Source organism: Procambarus clarkii, chromosome 60 (assembly GCF_040958095.1).
Source record: "Procambarus clarkii isolate CNS0578487 chromosome 60, FALCON_Pclarkii_2.0, whole genome shotgun sequence".
Classification (NCBI taxonomy): domain Eukaryota; kingdom Metazoa; phylum Arthropoda; class Malacostraca; order Decapoda; family Cambaridae; genus Procambarus; species Procambarus clarkii.
Genome location: NC_091209.1, coordinates 22,383,229 through 22,398,370, shown reverse-complemented (window position 1 = coordinate 22,398,370; position 15,142 = coordinate 22,383,229).

The window sequence follows — 15,142 nt, the reverse complement described above, 5'->3', positions numbered from 1 at the left end:
TTCGAAGTTTTTGGTCAAGATAATGTTGATGTTATCTTAATTTATAGGCAATATATAATCATGTGGATATGGGAGTTTCCCAGACAAGTCCGGGTCGGGTCCAGTGCCACGCTGTAAGAAATATAGGAATTTACGGTGATGGTCATGATGACCAATATAAAATCACGGGTTGTGTTTCCCGTAGAGTTATGATTCTCTCGCTACCATCAATTGTTCGGGTTACAGTACTACATTTTCTGAGAGAGAGAGAGAGAGAGAGAGAGAGAGAGAGAGAGAGAGAGAGAGAGAGAGAGAGAGAGAGAGAGAGAGAGAGAGAGAGAGAGAGAGAGAGACAGAGAGACAGAGAGAGAGACAGAGAGAGAGACAGAGAGAGAGAGACAGAGAGAGAGAGAGGGGGTGGAGAGACGTGAGAAAGGTGAAGAGGGAAAGAAATAAGGGAGAGGGGATGAGAGAGGTGGAGAGGGAGATAGGAGAGAGAGGATACATGATAACAATAAAGGCAGTAAACATATACATGTTAACAATAAAGGCAGTAAACATATACATGTTAACAATAAAGGCAGTAAACATATACATGTTAACAATAAAGGCAGTAAACATATACATGTTAACAATAAAGGCAGTAAACATATACATGTTAACAATAAAGGCAGTACTGTTCCAATCATCGGGATGATCACAGTGATCTTTTTGTCATAACAAATCATTGTTTTCGTGACAACTCCAAACGCTGAATCTGTGCTGAGTTTGAAAATATTTTTATGTTGTTCAATTTGACATTTGAAAAATGCACAGTAACATCGACATGATATTTTACTTACAAAACCAGTTCCTGTTCAATGACACTTAATAATCCGCGTCAGAATTTTGTTATATGAACCGAAACATTTAAAGGCTCGTCCTAATCAACCTAATTAGTAAAATCAGGGTAAGGGAAAGAATTCAAATTAAATATATTTTAAATCTAGAAATTTTATATTTTTTCATTATGTTGCGGAACTATATATTTTGTAGAGAACTATAGAACAAATGTTTTTAGAAAAATATGGAACTATTGGTTTTTAGAAAGCAGTGGAACTATTTTGTTTAGTCGGCTATTGAACAATGTTTTATTTACTGTATTTGGCCACAATAACTTTCAATACACTAATAGCAAGTCCTGTGTAGTCACAATGAATTAGTGCTTTCCTGATAACTCTTATTATTATTATTATTATTATTATTATTATTATTATTATTATTATTATTATTATTATTATTATTATAGAACAAGGTTTACTTCAGTATATTTATATAACAATATAAGATGGGGTACCCGATGATGCTCCTGTTCTCCTAGCAGTAAATAGGTACCTGGAAGTTAGACAGCTGCTACGGGCTGCTGCCTGGGTGTGTGTGTGTGTGTGTGTGTGTGTGTAAGAGAAATATATGTAGTAGACATAATAGAGAAAAAAATAAATTGGTTAGAAAGGCGGGCTCCAAGAGCTAATAGCTCGATTCTACAGATACATATTGAAAATACAAATAGTAAATACACACACACACTATCTCTCTCTCTCCATTTCATTCACAGACACACACCACCTTTCTTTTTTTCACAGACAACTTCCCCGTCTACATCCATCACAGTAACCATCTTCACTACACACTATCAATGTGACCAAAAGGTTGCCCTTATATATCAAATCTGTAATCTGAACATACAGTTTGCATGTTGATACTGTGGCGTCCTATTAAACTTCGATTTCTACTAAACAGCGGCGTCTTATTAAACTGTGTCGTTTCATTAAACTGTAGGTCCCAGTTAAGCTGTGGCATCCAAAAAGACTTGTTACTTCTAATTAAACTGTTCTGGTAAATAGAAAATGAGTTTCATGACTGATCAATGCAAATTAATGCACAACAAAGGAAAAAGTAGTAACGAGAAGGCAGTTATTGGATTTACGTCAAAGAGGAAAAACAGTAAATCGGTTTATGACAGTAAATAGGTTTGTCAGTGCTAATTACTTGAATCGAAGTTGACAGCATGTTGTGCTAGTCATAATTGTCAAACGAATTTGTTGATTCATTGTGAAATATTTCGGGTTTTAATGAAAGTCATCTTTACTCAATATCATTCTCTGGTGGACCCTGTTTCAGGATGTTGCAAGCAGCTTTTGACATATATTTCCGGAAGGATATTGTGTATGAAGTCTATCACATGAAACACATTTAGAGAAACTGAATTATTTGTGTCGAAAAACAATAAATAAGTGTTAGAAATGCAAGCAGAAAGTGAATATAAAACCATTAGATAACAATAATCTTGATTCAGACAAATACTCTACCGCTGTAGCTCAGCGTGTCACACTGGTTTAACAATGGCATAATAATACAGTTCAATATATAACTGACAATAAGAGAGACACTTTTCACCCCACGGCTAACACGTCCAAGGAACAGCACGTCCACCGAAGCCTTTAAGTCCGAAACAAAGCTGCAGTTAAAAAAGATATCTGTATGATCCTCACGGATGGTCCAAGGGGCGAGGCATCGTTCCCCTATCCCGGCTCCTATCCTGTTCTCGTGTCCCCTCCATGTACTATAATGTACAGTCAAACTGGCTTAGTGATTTCTTCTCACAATTTCCTTTCCTTTCAGCAAGAAGAACTTTCCTTCCGCCAAGCCTTCCACAAGCCGCTGAGCTCCGTGTCCAGGTCACAAACATAAAACTCTAGCAACCATCAGGAATATATAATATCCTTCATTTAGATCGTCGGAAATTCGAACTCGGGCATGATAAAACCAAGATTATTGCTCTATACACATAACTTCCACTTGTCAGTGAATAAATGTTATACACTTAAGTGTTTAGGAAAAAGTAAGTAAATCCAACACTAAAGAATATACACAATATCCTATTGAATATATTTATCATCGTATTGAATTTTTACAATATTTTATTGAATATTAGATAGTGACCCCGTCTGTGTCGCAGTCTCTGTCTCTTGTTTCTCGCTCTCTCTTTTACTCCGGTTCTCTCTCCCATTCTCAATCCCTCCCTACCTCCCACCCTATCTCCTTCTCTTGCCCTCTTCCTCCCTCCCTCCTTCCTGCTCTTTCCCTCTCTCACAGAATATAAAACAAAACCACAACGTTATTTTTACCATTGGTAATTTGATACAAAGTTGTAACATTATTATTACTCTGTGATAGTAATAGGCAGATGGAAATAAAAAACTATGAAAACTATCCTCCATTTCAAACTTCAAATGTACTTTTGATTGTCACAATAGGAACTAATCTTAGTTTAGGAGGGGCATGAGGGTCGAGCTAGACCCCCATATTAACACACCCCCATACAATCACAATCAACATGGAAGGTTGCGAGAGACTAAAAGCAAGCGTCTGGTCTTCAACCTCGGAAAGACAAAGATAATATTCTCTGTTACAGATAGATACAGATATATCGCATCTATTTCAGTATCTTCAACATCCTATTGTATGTATACAATATCTTATTGAAAACATGCAACATTTCGTTGATAAGAACATCATACAGAACATAGGCAATATCCTACATCGAATACATTTTTATTAGGTACATACCATATCTTAAATACCAAAGAATGAATTTTCGCAACAAAAATAACTTCTGTTGGAGTAATAATTTACAGTCTTCTACTTAGTTGCAGTTCCGGCCATCTGAACTAAAGACAAGTCAATTGAAACCTGCAGAGTTGTGAGCTGATAGACCCTCTCAGAGTCATCTGAGAGGCTGGGAATTTATGTTCTCAAACAATTACATTAAGAAAGAGAGACGTCATAAAAAAATTAACGATCCAAGCATTTTTTAAACTACAGTTTTAAAACAAATTAATATGTTCTTTGACCTCAAGGTAAAGTAATTATCAGTGGAAAGTGCAAAGCCATTACGACTATATAGTGCTTGGATGGGATAGGGATAAGGATTTGGGATAGGATGGAGGAAAGGAATGGTGCCCAAGCAATTTACCGGGAGGGGGAGAAGCCGGTGGTGTCGACCCTACACTACCGGGAGGGGAAGATCCCGGTGGTGTCGACCCTACACTACCGGGAGGGGAAGAACCCGGTGGTGTCGACCCTACACTACCGGGAGGGGAAGATCCCGGTGGTGTCGACCCTACACTACCGGGAGGGCAAGAACCCGGTGGTGTCGACCCTACACTACCGGGAGGGCAAGAACCCGGTGGTGTCGACCCTATACTACCGGGAGGGGGAGATACACTACCGTGAGGGGGAGATACACTACCGGGAGGGGGAGATACACTACCGGGAGGGCAAGAACCCGGTGGTGTCGACCCTATACTACCGGGAGGGGGAGATACACTACCGGGAGGGGGAGATACACTACCGGGAGGGGAAGATACACTACCGGGAGGGGGAGATACACTAGCGGGAGGGGGAGATACACTACCGGGAGGGGAAGATACACTACCGGGAGGGCAAGAACCCGGTGGTGTCGACCCTATACTACCGGGAGGGGGAGATACACTACCGGGAGGGGGAGATACACTACCGGGAGGGGGAGATACACTACCGGGAGGGGGAGATACACTACCGGGAGGGGGAGATACACTACCGGGAGGGGAAGATACACTACCGGGAGGGGGAGATACACTACCGGGAGGGGGAGATACACTACCGGGAGGGGGAGATACACTACCGGGAGGGGGAGATACACTACCGGGAGGGGGAGATACACTACCGGGAGGGGGAGATACACTACCGGGAGGGGGAGATACACTACCGGGAGGGGGAGATACACTACCGGGAGGGCAAGAACACTTTGCTTATGTTATCCAAATTTCACTCAACATTAATTATACTGGGTAATAATAACCAATATTATTGAGGGGACATTCCAGCATCAGAAGATTGGTTTGATCTGAGGCTTATTTACGTGATTTATGTTAAAAGGGGAATAACAGAGGTTAAATTATTGGTTTTCATCTTACATCCGGCGTTGGCCTATCATTTAACTCTGCAGGGAAGCAGATGAGGTTACTGTTGCGAACTTGAGGAGCAGATTTTCATGTGGTAAATGCCGCTTGAAAATCTAAAACAAGAAAAATGCACAATGCTCTACACAACTGAATTAAATAATATGTTATCTAAATGAAGATCTTTTGATTTTGATGGGAACAATTTAGGGGGGGGGGGGGGTCTGGTCGCTGAGTGGACAGCGCGCGGGACTCGTAATCCTGTGGCCCGGGTTCGATTCCCGGCGCCGGCAGAGACAAATGGGCAGAGTTTCTTTCACTCTGATGCCCATGTTACCTAGCATTAAATAGGTACACGGGAGTTAGACAGCGGTTACGGGGTGATTCCTGGGTGTGTGTGTGCGTGTGAAAAAAAAAAACATTAGTAGTTAGTAACAGTTAATTGACAGTTGAGAGGCGGGCCGAGAGAGCAAAGCTCAACCCCCGTAAGCACAGCTAGGTGAATACAACTAGGTGAATACACACACATATAAGACATGCTATCATAAACTTTTCACGCTTCGATATCTTGTGGTCCATAAATAACTGCTTACGGAAGAATGGACGGAAACATATAACTAAAATTTTCAAGTATCTAACGATAAGAGATGTAACGATTAGTTGTAATTATAATATTTATTCCAATAATTTGTCGCTTATACTGCGTTTTAGTTGTAGTTAATTAAATGACTAATTTATATAATAAAATTATTAATACTTAATTAAATATGAGTGTATCTTATTTCTTGAGGAAGTCAGCTGGTAAATGCATCTAAGAGAATAAAGGAATAGCAATAACTTACAACACGCAAGAGAAGGAGAGCAACGCTACGAGAACTCGATGTATATTTACGGTCTTTCAAAACTTTTTAGATACTGGAGGATTTAGTGGTCCTGTAGGAGGAATATTGTCGGAGGTAAGAGCAACGCATCGAGCAGGACACTGCAGCTATGGAGTGTTCTCTCTGTATTTATTATTTGTACCTGCAGAATCGAGCTATTAGCTCTTGGACCCCGACTTTCTAACCAATCTATTTTCCCCTATTATGTCTACTACAGATATATTTCTCTCTAACACAAGTTTACTAATGTGTGTGTGCGTTATCCCTATTTGCGTGAGAATCTCAAAAGTTAATACAATTGTGATCACTCATGCCCATGAGGACTTCTAAATTTATGTTGTGTCTAACTGACTCAGAATGAATACCAGGTCAAGTCCAGCTGGTTTGTCATTACCTCTAGTTCTGGTCCTCGTTCATGCTGGCTTTTAAAGTTTCTTGTTGCCACGTCCAATAATTGGACGTGGCAATGTCTCTGTGCCCCCCCCCCCATAGGTTGTTTTGTTCCCCCAGTCTATCTTTCTTCAGTTGAACTCTCCCAGGATTATAAGTTGCTACAGGCGACAAAGACTTCCCTTTCTATTATAGTAACAACTGACACGTTGCTTCTGCCATACAGGTGTCTGGAGTATGACAGAAACACCCAAGGTTGTCCATCTCCTCGAAACTCCAGTCCTCTCTTATCACCAGGTCAACTCCTCTGGCTTGTATTCCTTCCCTCTCTTTCCTTGTTACACTCTAGTCCTGTGGAAACACTGCATTTTGTATGGCAGATGTCAATTATATTTTAGCGAGTGCTATTACGTCTAGGTTATCTTTTTTTTTGCTCTTTCTACAAGTTCACTTGCTTTATACGTAATCCCATCAACGTTTGAGTACATTATGTTTATGCTAGCTTTCTTGTGTCCAGTCTCACTTATCCCTGAGGTCAGTTCCTCTGGTTGGTCTGTGGGGTTATTGCATGACTAGGAAGGTACTAGAGGATGGAGGGGATGTTGGAGGACTTTGGCAGTGGAAAGGGGTTTGGAGGTTGGAGGTTGCTGGGGATAGGGAGTAGGGGAGTGTAGTTATTGTCTAGAGTTACACGATGGGGGGACAGGGAGAGCACGGTGGCTTTGGGATAGTGGCACAGGGGTGGGGGGGGGTGATGGCAGGATGACCCTGGTATTGTGGGACGCAGGGCAGGATGATCTTGGGAAAGTGTGTAACGGAGGGTCTGGGATGGAGAGCGTGGTGGGACTAGAATTGGGGGGTGTAGGGAGGGTTGAGTAGCCCTGTGCATGTGTGTGTGTGTGTGTGTGTGCGCGCGTCCGAACGCGCGTAGAACTAACCTGTGAAATGTTTGGTTCTGTAAGATTACTATTCTGGAAAAACGAAGGTCAAACATATCAGGCCATTCCTGGGTTCCAGTGTGTCAGGAACAACCCCGATGAACGTTCACAAGCGTCGCAGAGAGACAGGCCAAGAGATGCCAAATGATATATAGCAATTCTTCCAGGCAAGAATTGTCGAGATCCAGAAAATCCGACATGATGGTGCTGTAAATCTCTCGCCGAGGCTCTCTTATCTCAAATTTCCTAGTGATGTGGTGCGTAGCCGACCCAGGATCCTGGGGAAGTAGCCAAGTTGTGGGAAGTGTCCCTCCTGCAGGAGCAGCCAAGTTGTGGGAGGTGTCCCTCCTGCAGGAGCAGCCAAGTTGTGGGAAGTGTCCCTCCTGCAGGAGCAGCCAAGTTGTGGGAAGTGTCCCTCCTGCAGGAGCAGCCAAGTTGTGGGAGGTGTCCCTCCTGCAGGAGCAGCCAAGATGTGGGAAGTGTCCCTCCTGCAGGAGCAGCCAAGTTGTGGGAAGTGTCCCTCCTGCAGGAGCAGCCAAGTTGTGGGAAGTGTCCCTCCTGCAGGAGCAGCCAAGTTGTGGGAAGTGTCCCTCCTGCAGGAGCAGCCAAGTTGTGGGAAGTGTCCCTCCTGCAGGAGCAGCCAAGTTGTGGGAAGTGTCCCTCCTGGTGGAGCAGCCAAGTTGTGGAGAAGTGTCCCTCCTGCAGGAGCAGCCAAGTTGTGGGAGGTGTCCCTCCTGGAGGAGCAGCCAAGTTGTGGGAAGTGTCCCTCCTGCAGGAGCAGCCAAGTTGTGGGAGGTGTCCCTCCTGCAGGAGCAGCCAAGTTGTGGGAGGTGTCCCTCCTGGAGGAGCAGCCAAGTTGTGGGAAGTGTCCCTCCTGGAGGAGCAGCCAAGTTGTGGGAAGTGTCCCTCCTGGAGGAGCAGCCAGGTTATGAGAAGTGTCCCTCTTGGAGGAGCAGCCAGGTTATGAGAAGTGTCCCTCCTGGAGGAGTAACCAAGTTGTGGGAAGTGTCTGGTCTGGAAGAGAAGCCAGGTTATGAGAAGTGTCCCTCCTGGAGGAATAACCAAGTTGTGACAAGTGTCGCTATTCTGGAGCAGCAGTCAAGTTCTTGGAAGTGTCTCTATCTGACGTTACACTGTATCGGCCTGGTGGTCATGTCCTACAAATACTGTGACGTGAACTTTATGGTAATATGGAAGTCCCATTATTTGCCTTGAGAACCCACACGCTTCACGGAAGGTCCCTCAAGTTCCTAGATTACTCGCACACGCTTCTGTAAGTTACCTCACATGTCACGGGTACTCACACGTGTCCTGTAAGTTACCTCACATGTCACGGGTACTCACAAGTGTCCTGTAAGTTACCTCACATGTCATGGGTACTCACAAGTGTCCTGGAAGTTACCTCACATGTCATGGGTACTCACAAGTGTCCTGGAAGTTACCTCACATGTCATGGGTACTCACAAGTGTCCTGGAAGTTACCTCACATGTCATGGGTACTCACACGTGTCCTGTAAGTTACCTCACATGTCACGGGTACTCACAAGTGTCCTGTAAGTTACCTCACATGTCATGGGTACTCACAAGTGTCCTGGAAGTTACCTCACATGTCATGGGTACTCACAAGTGTCCTGGAAGTTACCTCACATGTCATGGGTACTCACAAGTGTCCTGGAAGTTACCTCACATGTCATGGGTACTCACAAGTGTCCTGGAAGTTACCTCACATGTCACGGGTACTCACAAGTGTCCTGTAAGTTACCTCACATGTCACGGGTACTCACAAGTGTCCTGGAAGTTACCTCACATGTCATGGGTACTCACTCGTGTCCTGGAAGTTACCTCACATGTCACGGGTACTCACACGTGTCCTGGAAGTTACCTCACATGTCATGGGTACTCACACGTGTCCTGGAAGTTACCTCACATGTCATGGGTAATCACACGTGTCCTGGAAGTTACCTCACATGTCACGGGTACTCACACGTGTCCTGGAAGTTACCTCACATGTCACGGGTACTCACATCCTGAATGTTACCTCACATGGCTGGAGTACTCATATCCATCTCAGCAATTGGACAATATATGGATTCAATTGTTTGTCTCTGGTAAACATTGGCGATATGTGTGCCGGCGGCCCGATGTAACTTTACATATTTGATAAAGTTAGCTTCAGGGAAGGTATCTGAACACACGTGCAGATGGAATAGTCAATATTCGTGTTATATGTTGTTAGAATCTTTCCCAGTTATGCTTCTCGAAATTCAGTTTTTCCTCTTGTGGAAATGCAAAATGTGTATCTTCTGGGCTTGATAAAGCATTGTCAATATATATAGCTCTGTAAAATATAATGTAATACAATTTAATAAGTTGATATCAATGCATATAAATACCGAGAAGGTAGACGACTTTATTTTCGCTTAAAGTCAATATAGACGATTTGTAACATACAAAAAAGCGAACTCTTAACTTGGTGTTGAAGTAGTTGATAACAGACGCCGTAAGGTGAAAGGTTATTTTATCATTGTGAGGGTAACAATGGGGCGAGGTAAGCATAAGATGGAAGGAAGAGGAAAGGTAAGAAAAGGGGCAGACTGTTCCTCTCTCTCCCACACCACCGTCCCCGTGTACCAACACTCCCACACCACCGACCCCGTGTGTACCAACACTCCCACACCACCGTCCCCGTGTGGCTGTATCCGTCAATACTACAGAGCTCTGTACTTCTCCATCGTCTTTAGTATATCCGAGGCGGCGTGGCTCTGTGATGCGGGAACTGCTCACTTGGACTCTTCTTTTGTTGTGTATCTGCTCGCGCTGGTCCTTTGATGCAGCTTTTTGACAATGTCTCTCCTCTGGCGTCTTCACACTTCTTCCGGTACACCCGCGAGACCTCTCCTTGTGTGCTCTTTTCTCCTCCTACCTCCGCGCACATGTGCTGGCACACATTCTCGCGCTCTTGCACCGAGTATCCGAGCACTTCTGGTGTTTATTCAGTTTAGTTTACTCCCACGCACTCACTTTGACACGGACAAACACACGAGAACATTCGAAAAATAACACGAAGGAAAGAGGGATACACTTTTTTTTTTACTGAACCTGATTTTCACCCAGAATGAAAAGATATTGAGAACGTAGCGGAAATTTCCTTTAGAGACCAGCGACCACTGGCCTCATGGACTCTGATTTCACGATGGAACTAAAAGCAACGAGGCGAGAGGCGGGACCAAAAAGCCAGAGCTCAACCCCCGCAATAACAACTAGGTGAGTACACACACACACACACACACACACACACACACACACACACACACACACACACACACACACACACACACACACACACACACACACTTGTAAACAAAAGTGGCAGGAAGTGCTGAAGGATGTGTCGTTAAATGTTAATCCCCGCTTTAAGGCACTTGGTGTATGACCCCCGCCTACCTTGTTCACCTCTGTTCTCCTGTGTTATTAAGCCGGGTAACAAGACTGGGCGTTATTGGTGTTATTAACGCAGGTTGTGCTTTACAACAGCCGTATTACCCAGATTCGTAATGAGGAGCATCATAATGTTCCGTTATTAATTATTAACAACAACACCACGTGTGCTCTACACACTCTACATCTGTGCCAGCGCTCTTCTTCTCTACTCTATACATTACATCCTTACTCCTTATTTCTTTTTCCCACCCACTCTCTCTACTTTTCTCCTCTTCCCTCCCAATCTCCCTTTCTCCTTTTCTACCAACCACTTGGGTTGCACGGTAGAGCGACGGTGCCGCGTCATGCAGGTCGGCGTTCAATCCCCGACCATCCAAGTGGTTGGGTTACCATTCCTTCCCCCCCGTCCCATCCCAAATCCTAATCCTGACCCCTTCCCAGTGCTATATAGTCGTAATGGCTTGGCGCTTTTCCCCCTGATAATTCCCTCCTTCCTATTCTCTATCCCCATCTCTCTCTCGCACTCCTTTCCAATCTCTTTCAATTTGTTTTTATAAAAGTCGATGGTTCAATATGAAAGATTTAATATTATTGCTAATTAGTTTTTCACATAAACTATAACTTTAGCGTCCAATCGTTTTAGGTAAAGGACGAAGCATTCATGTGGTCTGTTGACTTGCGAACATTTCATGTTAGTAGAATATATTCTAGATACGAGACAGCCTAGGAATAAGTGATCGCTGATAATGTCCAAGAGAATAACACAGTCAGGAGGCAGTTGCTTCCTGAGCGCCTGAGTGTTGCGGTTACCAACTTGTCTTGTCCACGAGGCTGGCTCAGGGAATATTGACCCCATTGACAATATACAGTAGCGGCAACTTTGACAACATCTCTCAGGTGTTGAAGACTCTGATGTACTGACCAGTCAGACCAGCTCATATGCCTTACTCAAAGGTGACAGGTGGGCAGGACCGAGGTGACAGGTGGGCAGGACCGAGGTGACAGGTGGGCAGGACCGAGGTGACAGGTGGCCAGGACCGAGGTGACAGGTGGGCAGGACCGAGGTGACAGGTGGGCAGGACCGAGGTGACAGGTGGGCAGGACCGAGGTGACAGGTGGCCAGGACCGAGGTGACAGGTGGGCAGGACCGAGGTGACAGGTGGGCAGGACCGAGGTGACAGGTGGCCAGGACCAAGGTGACAGGTGGCCAGGACCGAGGTGACAGGTGGCCAGGACCGAGGTGACAGGTGGCCAGGACCGAGGTGACAGGTGGCCAGGACCGAGGTGACAGGTGGCCAGGACCGAGGTGACAGGTGGCCAGGACCGAGGTGACAGGTGGGCAGGACCGAGGTGACAGGTGGCCAGGACCGAGGTGACAGGTGGCCAGGACCGAGGTGACAGCTAGTCAGACACGGAACGTGTCATGAAACAAAAAAAAGTTTGAACCAGTGCTTTTCAGTCCAAAGATGTTTTGTGAACTTCAACGAACGAGGACCCAACTTCGGTGAAGTCTTATGACTAACGAGGACAAAAAGTGACTAGAAAATAGCAAAGTAAAAAAATAAAACACATATGAAAACAAACAAGTAGGCATGTCGCCAGGTGAGTACCGCCAGGTGAGTACTGCCAGGTGAGTACCGGCAGGTGAGTACCGCCAGGTGAGTACCGGCAGGTGAGTCCCGCCAGGTGAGTACCGGCAGGTGAGTCCCGCCAGGTGAGTACCGCCAGGTGAGTACCGCCAGGTGAGTACTGCCAGGTGAGTACCGGCAGGTGAGTCCCGCCAGGTGAGTACCGGCAGGTGAGTCCCGCCAGGTGAGTCCCGCCAGGTGAGTACCGCCAGGTGAGTACTGCCAGGTGAGTACCGGCAGGTGAGTACCGCCAGGTGAGTACCGGCAGGTGAGTACCGCCAGGTGAGTACCGGCAGGTGAGTACCGCCAGGTGAGTACCGGCAGGTGAGTCCCGCCAGGTGAGTACCGCCAGGTGAGTACTGCCAGGTGAGTACTGCCAGGTGAGTACCGGCAGGTGAGTACCGCCAGGTGAGTACTGCCAGGTGAGTACCGGCAGGTGAGTACCGCCAGGTGAGTACCGGCAGGTGAGTACCGCCAGGTGAGTACCGGCAGGTGAGTCCCGCCAGGTGAGTACCGCCAGGTGAGTACTGCCAGGTGAGTACTGCCAGGTGAGTACCGCCAGGTGAGTACTGCCAGGTGAGTACCGGCAGGTGAGTACCGCCAGGTGAGTACCGGCAGGTGAGTACCGCCAGGTGAGTACCGGCAGGTGAGTCCCGCCAGGTGAGTACCACCAGGTGAGTACCGCCAGGTGAGTACCCCCAGGTGAGTACCGCCAGGTGAATACCACCAGGTGAGTACCCCCAGGAGAGTACCGCCAGGTGAGTACCGCCAGGTAAATACCCCCAGGTGAGTACCACCAGGTGAGTACCCCCAGGTGAGTACCGCCAGGTAAACAGACACCTTCTCAGGGCAACAATGGCGGAAGATACACACAAAAATACAACAGCCATGACATGCAAGGTGAGTGATGGAGCACAACTCACAGTGATTCTCCAGAGTGGGACGTCAGGGACGTCAGGGACGTCAGGGACGTCAAAGAAGAGTTGGACCTCGTGGGACGTCATGGGAGAAGTGGGACGTCATGAAAGACGGTGATAAGTGACTGCAAATTTCGTGAATATGTTAACATTTAATGCATATGGGAAATCGACACGTGCAAAATATTATGATGAAAAGTTAGACTACAGTACTGGGAGTACTGGCCAGATACACCGGGGTCCTCACACTACACCTCCAGACCCTCTACTGGGAGTACTGGCCAGATACACCGGGGTCCTCACACTACACCTCCAGACCCTCTACTGGGAGTACTGGCCAGATACACCGGGGTCCTCACACTACACCTCCAGACCCTCTACTGGGAGTACTGGCCAGATACACCGGGGTCCTCACACTACACCTCCTGACCCTCTACTGGGAGTACTGGCCAGATACACCGGGGTCCTCACACTACACCTCCAGACCCTCTACTGGGAGTACTGGCCAGATACACCGGGGTCCTCACACTACACCTCCAGACCCTCTACTGGGAGTACTGGCCAGATACACCGGGGTCCTCACACTACACCTCCAGACCCTCTACTGGGAGTACTGGCCAGATACACCGGGGTCCTCACACTACACCTCCAGACCCTCTACTGGGAGTACTGGCCAGATACACCGGGGTCCTCACACTACACCTCCAGACCCTCTACTGGGAGTACTGGCCAGATACACCGGGGTCCTCACACTACACCTCCAGACCCTCTACTGGGAGTACTGGCCAGATACACCGGGGTCCTCACACTACACCTCCTGACCCTCTACTGGGAGTACTGGCCAGATACACCGGGGTCCTCACACTACACCTCCAGACCCTCTACTGGGAGTACTGGCCAGATACACCAGGGTCCTCAGACTACACCTCCAGACCCTCTACTGGGAGTACTGGCCAGATACACCGGGGTCCTCACACTACACCTCCTGACCCTCTACTGGGAGTACTGGCCAGATACACCGGGGTCCTCACACTACACCTCCTGACCCTCTACTGGAAGTACTGGCCAGATACACCGGGGTCCTCACACTACACCTCCTGACCCTCTACTGGGAGTACTGGCCAGATACACCGGGGTCCTCACACTACACCTCCTGACCCTCTACTGGGAGTACTGGCCAGATACACCGGGGTCCTCACACTACACCTCCAGACCCTCTACTGGGAGTACTGGCCAGATACACCGGGGTCCTCACACTACACCTCCAGACCCTCTACTGGGAGTACTGGCCAGATACACCGGGGTCCTCACACTATACCTCCTGACCCTCTACTGGGAGTACTGGCCAGATACACCGGGGTCCTCACACTACACCTCCTGACCCTCTACTGGGTCGGGAGGTGTGGGTCAAAAATAATAGACATTAATTACCTCACTGGGGCATTATATAACAACAATAGTGTTCACTGTTACAATTCTGGTTACCTTGTTACCTGATATTTGTGCCACTCATAAGGTAGAATTTGCTGGTGTTTATGATAAAAATTTTTTGAAGTTAACAGTATCAGGCAACAATCAATGCATATCAAAGAGTGCTTGTATAAGTGCAACCTCACACGCCAATGGTACAGTATGTACAATGGTACAGTATGTACAATGGTACAGTATGTACAATGGTACAGTATGTACAATGGTACAGTATGTGCAATGGTACAGTATGTACAATGGTACAGCATGTACAATAGTACAGCATGTACAATGGTACAGCATGTACAATGGTACAGTATGTACAATGGTACAGTATGTACAATAGTACAGTATGTACAATGGTACAGTATGTACAATGGTACAACCGAACATGTTCAATATGGGAGTGAATGAGAAGTCTCTCGCTGTGTTACCATTGTAGGCCTGGGAGTATATAGTTATCATTATATTCGCAACATTTTCACTCCATCTCAAGAACAGAATGAGTCGTTTTGTTAT